Raw genomic sequence first — 9,130 nt, forward strand, 5'->3', positions numbered from 1 at the left:
AAAAAAGTGTTTGGTGGGATGGGGGCGCGAACCCGCGACCCGCAGATTGCGAGTCGAGCGTGCGTGAAGCTAACGACATGATATATAAAACTTGTTAAGGGTATATACCCGGAAAATCCACAACAATATGATCAGTTTGTAAATAAAAGGATAATAAGTACCTATTTTGCAGGAGAACCTAGTGTCATAACATTTTATAAATAAATTACTTTTATGCTTCATATTTTGTTCTAGTGTCGGATTTGAATCGGTGTTTAGAACCTATAGAAGTTAATTCTTTATCAAAAGCGAAGTAGCCCTATAAGTGACATTTTTTTTATCAACTCTTTTAGAAACCAACTTACTGTCATTTGATTACACAGTGCCTAACGTCATAGGAAACACATAAACAAGAAGATAGAAATATATATATTGGCAGGTGAATATATAAATAATGTACGGTGTGTAAACATACAGATGTAAAGGTAGACAAATACAAATAGACGCAGTTAGGCATAATATAAATAATAAAAGGTTATAAACGAATTGCATATTTCAATAAATTTTTCGAACAATTTACAGCCAGTCAAAAAAATCTTTCTTAAATTTAAAACAAACTTAAAAGTTTAAAACATAAAGCCATGTAAATTGTATATGAATGCATCAATTTACTTGTATGTATTAAATATACTGACGGTTAAGTATACCACAAATAGAAACATACACTTAAACAACGATACAGAGATGCAGATAAGAAGGTAAGTAACAGCTGGGCTGAAAAGTTTGTTTTCTTACCTGGATTCTTGGAAAACGACATGCTTCTAACTAAAAGTGGAGAAGTAACTGCCAGATTTGGATTGTCAATGGACCACTGAAAGATTGACATTAACGACGATAATGAAATTAACGACGATAATGTCAAGTCACAAATATTCATATTTTCTTCTTTAAGTACACGTGTAATTCGTAAATTAATTGTTTAAAAGATTACCTCATCTAGATAATACACCAACTTAATAGTTGGTATCTTTAATTTGAACGACATAGTTCAAATGGCACATAAACGATCCCTAATTTAGATCTATTCACCAGAGGGAGAGCTACTCCTAATCGAATAGCAGGATCGACTGTCATGGTTATAACGCCCCCAACGTTGAAATTGCGAAGCATGTTAGTGGTATATTGCGGATCAAACCTTGAACCTTTCGAATGTAGTTTCGGAACGTCAACCACTAGGTCCACATCTGGCCATAAGTCAGTTTACTGCTATTTCGACATATATAGAAAAATCAATGTGATAGAAACACTTAAAACATTAAAATATGAAATACCTGGAAGTATGTGTTTTTTTTTTTATAATGGTTACACAAGGGCTATCTATGCATAGCCGTCCATAATTTTGAGCTGATAGACTAAACAGAAAACATACAGTCAACTACACCCACCGCCAACTCTTCGGCTGCTCTTGTGGGATCGATATAATGGGATTTGACCGTTACTCACATACAGAACCCATAGAGCGAGCGCGGGTTTAGAGGAATCAAACCACGAACCTCCGGATTGACAGTTCGAGCAAGCTAACTACAGGAGACAGTCGTTGGTTAAACCCTTCTAATAGTTATACTTGAATCTTGCACTAAATACGTTTCATGCGCGGCCATTTTTGTTCATTTTTAGTGAAGTTAAAAGAACAATATACTAAACTCATAATCCGAAATAAATTCAGTCTTTGATATTGGTTTTAAATAAACACTAAATATTCATTCAGTCAGCTTGTAATTATAAACTATGTATGTGACGTTTCCAAAGACTTACTCAGTTTGTTTGTTTGTTTGTTGAATTTGGCGCCAAGGTACTCGAGTACTATCTGTCCCTAATTTAGAAGTAATAGACTAGAGGGAAGGCAGCTAGTCAACACCACCCACCGTCGACTCTTGGGCTACTCTTTACCAACGAAAAGTGAGATTAATCGTCATATTATAAGGCCTCTATGGCTGTAAGGACCAGCATGTTCAGCAATGGGATTCGAACCTGCAACCTTAAGACCTGATCAACCTTATTCTTTATGAATCAATATAATTTTTAAAGTATAGAGGGCGGGTTAGAAAATAGGATTTATTACTCGGTTCTATGTAGGAGAAATATGTTTGACTACAGATTTGTATGTAAATATAGTTACTGTAGATACAACATGATTTAACCATCAATACTTAAAACTAAGTAATAAAACTATTATACAGAAGCTGGATCTTTTTTTTTTATATATATATATGTCAGCTTTTTTTGTTATTTAATGTGCTTATTTTCTGAGAAAATATTTACTGCCGAGAAGACATATTTAAAAAAAAAAAGAAAGGAAGAAGAATGAAGATTTGGTGAGCTTATGACTGGGAAGAAAAAACTTAGCAAAAGGATATGTTTCGTAAAATTTATTGAAGATAAAATTGGATTCGTTATTAGGTCTTATGTCTGAAAGCACATTTTAAGCTTACAATACGAGCTCCTAAGGGTCTGTCTGTTACTACGTTGCTTTTGTTTTGCAGAATTTTGTCGTTTTTATTAGTATACTTTATATTTTGTTACACGTTTTTTACACCAGAGGTTGTGACAGGAGCTCAAAGAAAAAGAAAAAAGAGAGTGTCAGTTTATTTCACTCTAAGTCAAGGCTTAGCAACGCGTATTAGTTTATCTTACTCAAATTCAGGCTTAACAGTTTTGTATATTTTCGAAGACTAACTTAGCGCTATCAAAAATGACAAAACAACCACTTTAGATTTAAGAAAATAATCTTGGAGTTACGAATTTAAAACAGCTCAGGAAACTGGTATTATAATTTTTTTTTCTAACGGCTTTATATCCCAGCTACTGTTCAGCTATTTAAAAATAAAAGGAATTCCGTCAACTAATTTTTATCACGTGCCTTATTATTACTTCGTTACGTAACTTTTAAGTCTGTTAGGCTTGCCTTTTTTTTTACATTTTTCTCTTGTATTCCATTATAAATTAACATTGTTATTTATTTCCAAAAGAAAATTTTTCTGAGATATAAAGTTTCTGAAGAACTCTGTCGGACTTAATTAAATCAAATTTAAAGAATTTGTCCGTTTTGTTTACTAAATCTTAAAATTGAAAGGCCCTTTGAGTCTGAAGCTTATAAAATCGATCATTTAAGACACAAATATTAAGTATCAACCGTGTATCCTAAAAGGATAAATACATCTATATAGTTTGAAAATCCTTTATATACAGTATATTGACGATAAAAAATAACGAGACAGCTGTACTAAAACTTACAGACTGTTGTAAGATGACATTGATAAATCCGTTCTGACCAATCCCAGTATCACCATTCAAAGAATACCACGTATTCAGTGTTTTTCATCTGAAGACGTCTGACGGAATTTCGGTTTGGCACCAAGCTAATATTTTCTTTATCATAAAAACTTTCTGGAAAAGAACGTGTTTGTACACCACAATATATCTTTTTTTTACACAATAATTAATTAGCAAAACAACAATTTATTAGCATAATGAAGGGATTTATATATTTAAAATCATAAATAATATTCAACGTTAAAACTGGTACACATTTTATTTAGGCCTATCTATGACCTTCAAAAAATTGACGACAGGTTTCGACGTTACAACGTTAGGTATTACTTTCTAAAGTTAACAATCCAGGTATTACTTTCTAAACTCCCCCACAACATTAAAATGTTAGCATGGTCTCCTCACCATTATACAAGTGATCATTTCGTCTCTCTCTTGAATTTAAGGCCCATAATGAGCTTAACTGGGTAAAGGTTTCTGGAAGCTTAATGTTTCTTACAATAGAATAATGACGTTTTAGCAGAATTAGCAGTCTGTTTTTAGTGCTATCTGTGACGTCAATGGTCTAAATACCCAATGGTGTGAATAAGTAAAGTTTAAAGCAGGTGAAGCTTTAAAAGAGCTAAGTAGAACGATTATCAAAGAGCAGCAGAAAGTTATTTACGAATTGGAAAGAACCGATAACTGTTTGGCTAGATTTGCAGATGGAGACCCTGCTTTCCTGGAATCCACCATTAAAGAAGAGCTAGATAAATTGGGTGATGACAGAGGTAATCATTTAAGATTAAAGCAGGGACGAGTAAAATAGAAGAAAAATTTAGTAGTAAATTTTAAGAACTTATGCTGGAAATAATGGGCAAATTTCGGATCCAGAGCATGCTAACCGACTCCCCAGACCCCTTGAAAAAAATGTAGATGAAAAAAAATTATATACGTTCATTACATTGTTAACACTGCAGACTATTGTAACGTTCTTTCACTACATTGTTAACACTGGCAGACTATTGTAATGTTCTTTCACTACATTGTTAACACTGGCAGACTATTGTAATGTTCTTTCACTACATTGTTAACACTGGCAGACTATTGTAATGTTCATTTATTACATTGCTATGTTGATTTAAGTTCATATCACTCTGGTAATTTAGATACATTTTTGAAAATTGTTTATTTTGTTCTGTCGATCTACGAGAAGGCTTGCCGTCGTCCTGTGGGTATTGTTTATTTTGTTCTGTCTAGACTTGAATTTTCTGACTTGATCTACGAGAAGGCTTGCCATCGTCCAGTGGGTTCGTTGCACTCAATCGCAATCTGCGGGTCGCGGTTTCGAATTCCTGTCGCTGAACGTTTTCAGCCGTGGCGTCCAATTCCACAATTTGTTGGTAAAAGAGTAGCCCAAGTGTTGTCGGTGGGTGATGTTTACTACCTGCCTTTTATCTAGTCTGTTAATACTAAATTAGAGACAGATAGTCGTCGAGTAGCTTTACACGAAATTCAAAACACTGTTCATGCAACGAGTGCTCGTTAGAAAAAATGGTGTGGAACCGTTTCAAGGAAAAGTGAATTTACCAATGTTATCATAGTTAAAATCATTTAAGAAGTAAACGGTACAATAGTCTGCCAGTGTTAACAATGTAGTGAAAGAACGTTACAATAGTCTGCCAGTGTTAACAATGTAATGAATAAACGTTACAATAGTCTGCCAGTGTTAACAATGTAGTGAATGAACATTACAATACTCAGCCAGTGTTAACAATGTGGTGAAAGAACATTACAATACTCAGCTAGTGTTAACAATGTGGTGAAAGAACATTACAATACTCAGCCAGTGTTAACATGTAATGAAAGAACATTACAATACTCAGCCAGTGTTAACAATGTGGTGAAAGAACATTACAATACTCAGCCAGTGTTAACTATGTAATGAATAAACGTTACAACACTCAGCCAGTGTTAACAATGTAATATATTTTTCCTAAGATTATCTAGGTATGTTTCTGGTATCTAATTTTTCAAATGAAAATCATGTTAAAATCAGTGAGAAAAAAAAATGATTATCACTGGCTGGGAAAAATTAAGTTTTAACAGTTGCCACCAGGGGAATAGTGTTTACCTTCAACTGTATTTGCTTAAATTGAAAATAAAATGAAAAGAATTAATCGAAATGCTCTCAACCGTTGTTTCATACAATAAAATAGTCACTCTTTTCATATGTCTCAACCAGTTTCAACAAGCATGATTTTTATTATAATAAAAACAATAAAGCTTAAACGCGCTACTAGCGGTTTTAATTGGTACTACGCCAAAAGGACCACGGCTAAGTAAAGTCAATCAAACCTGATTTTGAAGTCGTTTAAATCGGTAAACCAGGATAAAATTTGTGAAAATCGGCAACAAAAAAAAGAAAGAAAACAAAGAACTTTGCCAATAAAGTTACTGTATTCGTCACTAGATGGAAGCAGTTGTACTTTTATCAAACTGTTTCCTCTCGCACAATTTTCGGTTAACAATAAAATAATTGATAAAACAGTGTAAATTAACTTTTAAAAAGCGAGAAGTAACAGGCGAAACCGGAAAACCAACAACTACTACAAATAACTTATATCAGCAAACGCTTGTCTTGTTCAACTCACCAATATGGACGGAGGAGTCGAACTCGGAACATTTGCTGCTGTTGGTACTGTACGTACTTATAGCTACAAAAATGTGGTATCAAAAAATAAAACAGATCAGTGATACGTTCCCGGAATTATGTAAAACACATGTAACGCCTACCTCATTACGTTGTCACAGAAACTGGATCAAATGTAGCTATTATCTCCAAACTCACGGTCTAAAGAAGATGAAAAGTCTAAAGTGGTATTAATAATATTAGCTTCAAAGTTTTGAGTTGTTTAATAAATGTTTTTTCTTTCTTTAATCTTTAAAAATAAATACAGACGAGATGAAAAGTAGATTTATAATACATTTATAATGAGCCTACTTTTAGAGATATCTAAGTCAAGTTTTCTTTTAAATTTATGGTATATTACAGACATGTCTATGCATGAATTATGTATTACGCAGAACATACATATTAGGTTTTCATAGAATTTGGAATTGCATTTTTCAACCTGTACGGCACTTAATGCAGAGGTAGGATTTAGGCATAGCCGTCACCAGGTTTGAAGAAAAAAAAAGCAAGCTAGCCAGCCAGCAGGACCCACAACCACGAGGACATTCTCTGTCTTTTAAATCAAATAAAGGGATTGATTATCATTCTAAGCTTACTTGGTTTTTGAAACTATCCGAGGAGCTACAGTATGTAGAAGTATGTTAAGCGACTCCTCATGAGCATAAGATGGGCTTTTATTTGGTCTGTAAGTACAAAATATTTGTTTTTTAAATAACGTATGTTCACACACACACAGACACTTTTAGAGCTTTTAGTCCCTGCCTAATAGAGTGTTTGAAAAGTACTCTGGTCACGTGGTTACGTTGTCTCTTAGGTTGACTTGCCAAAGCATTTGTTAGAGCTTACAATACCTGCCTCCGTTTTTTTTTTTAAGATAGAACAAACGTTCTTTGTGTGAGCATGAATACATCGAGCTGTGGTGATAATGAAGAAGACAGTCAACACAGAGACTGAAACACTGAAAAGGAACGTGAAATTATGCTCTTGAGACCGTCTATATAAGGACAGCATAGCCTTTTACAGATAAATAACACATTAAATAAAAACTCAAGGAAACGTTAAACACATATATAAAACAGTTTATTATGTTTACATGATTCGCGAAGAATGAAGTAGCTATCAATTGTTCTTTAGTTAGCCACATGATATAAACCTTTTCTCCCTTGTGATTTTAATGGACGCATCACCTGTTTGGGAAATGTTACTACGTTATAACATAAAGTTCCGTGACTTGTTATGAAAAATAACAATTTTTTTTACCTGCAAATATTAAGTAGAATATGATATTCATTCAAATGAAGAAAGATAGCGGAGAAAAGTATTATTTTTTTAATTTTGACTTTGCTGGTTTTCTTTCTATAAAAACCCTCCGCCAACATAATGATAGACAGTTTCTCTTGTATGATAAACACGATAATTTGTATAATTCAGTACTATTTTGTTGAATCTTGTGCCCTGGAATATGTTTTAAAGTATAATAGTGACAACTTGGAACATCTAAGAATTGAGTAATCAGGAGAAAGAGATTGTTGAAACAATGCAGAAATATAAAATCAGGCTGCTAGAAATATCAGACGCAAGAAAGAAAATGTTAGTCAGTTAGAAGATACACGGAGGTTACACTCTCTTGTGGGTTGAAATTGACCAAGAGATCATGGAGTAGGTGTCGTATTATATTTGGACACAACAGAGGTAGCAAACATAACAGAAAACTGATCAAAGTAAGAATTCAAAACAAATAAAAGACGTACTCCTACATAACGACGTATGAGCCATGTAACGACTCTAGAGAAAAAATAAGAACGATTTGAAAGTCTGACCGACATTTTAAATAAACTGAGGAGAGAGATGAGGTTCACCATGTATACAATGAACACATAGGACACCATGTATACATTGAACACTTAGGACACTATGTATACAATGAACACCTAGGCCACCATGTATACATTGAACTCCTAGGCCACCATGTATACATTGAACACTTGGGACACTATATATACAATGAACACATAGGACACCATGTATACATTGAACACTTGGGACACTATGTATACAATGAACACCTAGGCCACCATGTATACATTGAACACCTAGGACACCATGTATACACTAAACACCTAGGCCACCATGTATACATTGAACACATAGGACACCATGTATACAATGAACACCTAGGGCACCATGTATACAATGAACACCTAGGCCACCATGTATACATTGAACACTTGGGACACTATATATACAATGAACACATAGGACACCATGTATACATTGAACACCTAGGGCACCATGTATACATTGAACACCTAGGGCACCATGTATACATAGGACACCATGTATACATTGAACACTTAGGACACTATATATACAATGAACACCTAGACCACCATGTATACAATGAACACCTAGGGCACCATGTATACAATGAACACCTAGGAACACCTAGGACACCATGTATACATTGAACACCTAGGCCACCATGTATACAATGAACACCTAGGGCACCATGTATACAATGAACACCTAGGAACACCTAGGACACCATGTATGCATTGAACACCTAGGACACCATGTATGCATTGAACACCTAGGACACCATGTATACATTGAACACCTAGGGCACCATGTATACAATGAACACCTAGGACACCATGTATGCATTGAACACCTAGGACACCATGTATACATTGAACACCATAATCGTACATTGCTCCAGGAATTGTGCACACAACAAAATATTTCTGTTATTTATCAACATATTTTTCCAACATCAGCGGAGTCAAATAGTTACTTGTTAAAAATGGAATCACAGCTAGACACCGATCATAGACCAATAGTACCGGACATGAAGACAGGATGATGTCACACATAGACACGGATCATAGACTAATAATACCGGACATGAAGACAGGAGGATGTCACACATAGACACGGATCATAGACTAATAATACCGGACATGAAGACAGGAGGATGTCACACATAGACACGGATCATAGACCAATAATACCGGACATGAAGACAGGAGGATGTCACACATAGACACCGATCATAGACCAATAATACCGGACATGAAGACAGGAGGATGTCACACATAGACACCGATCATAGACCAATAATACCGGACATAAAGCCAGGAGGATGTC

General features: G+C 34.6%; 1 long non-coding RNA gene across 1 annotated transcript in view; it reads right to left on the minus strand.

The window, feature by feature from the left end:
- LOC111083450 overlaps positions 1-6,014 on the minus strand; it is an 11,148-nt gene extending 5,134 nt beyond the window's left edge. Inside the window, exons 1-3 of the long non-coding RNA XR_002609042.1 lie at positions 5,943-6,014; positions 3,274-3,426; positions 775-850 (exon numbers count right to left, since the gene is read on the minus strand). This is a non-coding gene — a long non-coding RNA (uncharacterized LOC111083450). The remainder of the gene's footprint in view (positions 1-774; positions 851-3,273; positions 3,427-5,942) is intronic.
- Positions 6,015-9,130: the final 3,116 nt, after the last annotated feature.

The sequence above is a fragment of the Limulus polyphemus genome, unplaced genomic scaffold (assembly GCF_000517525.1).
Source record: "Limulus polyphemus unplaced genomic scaffold, Limulus_polyphemus-2.1.2 Scaffold9577, whole genome shotgun sequence".
Classification (NCBI taxonomy): Eukaryota; Metazoa; Arthropoda; class Merostomata; order Xiphosura; family Limulidae; genus Limulus; species Limulus polyphemus.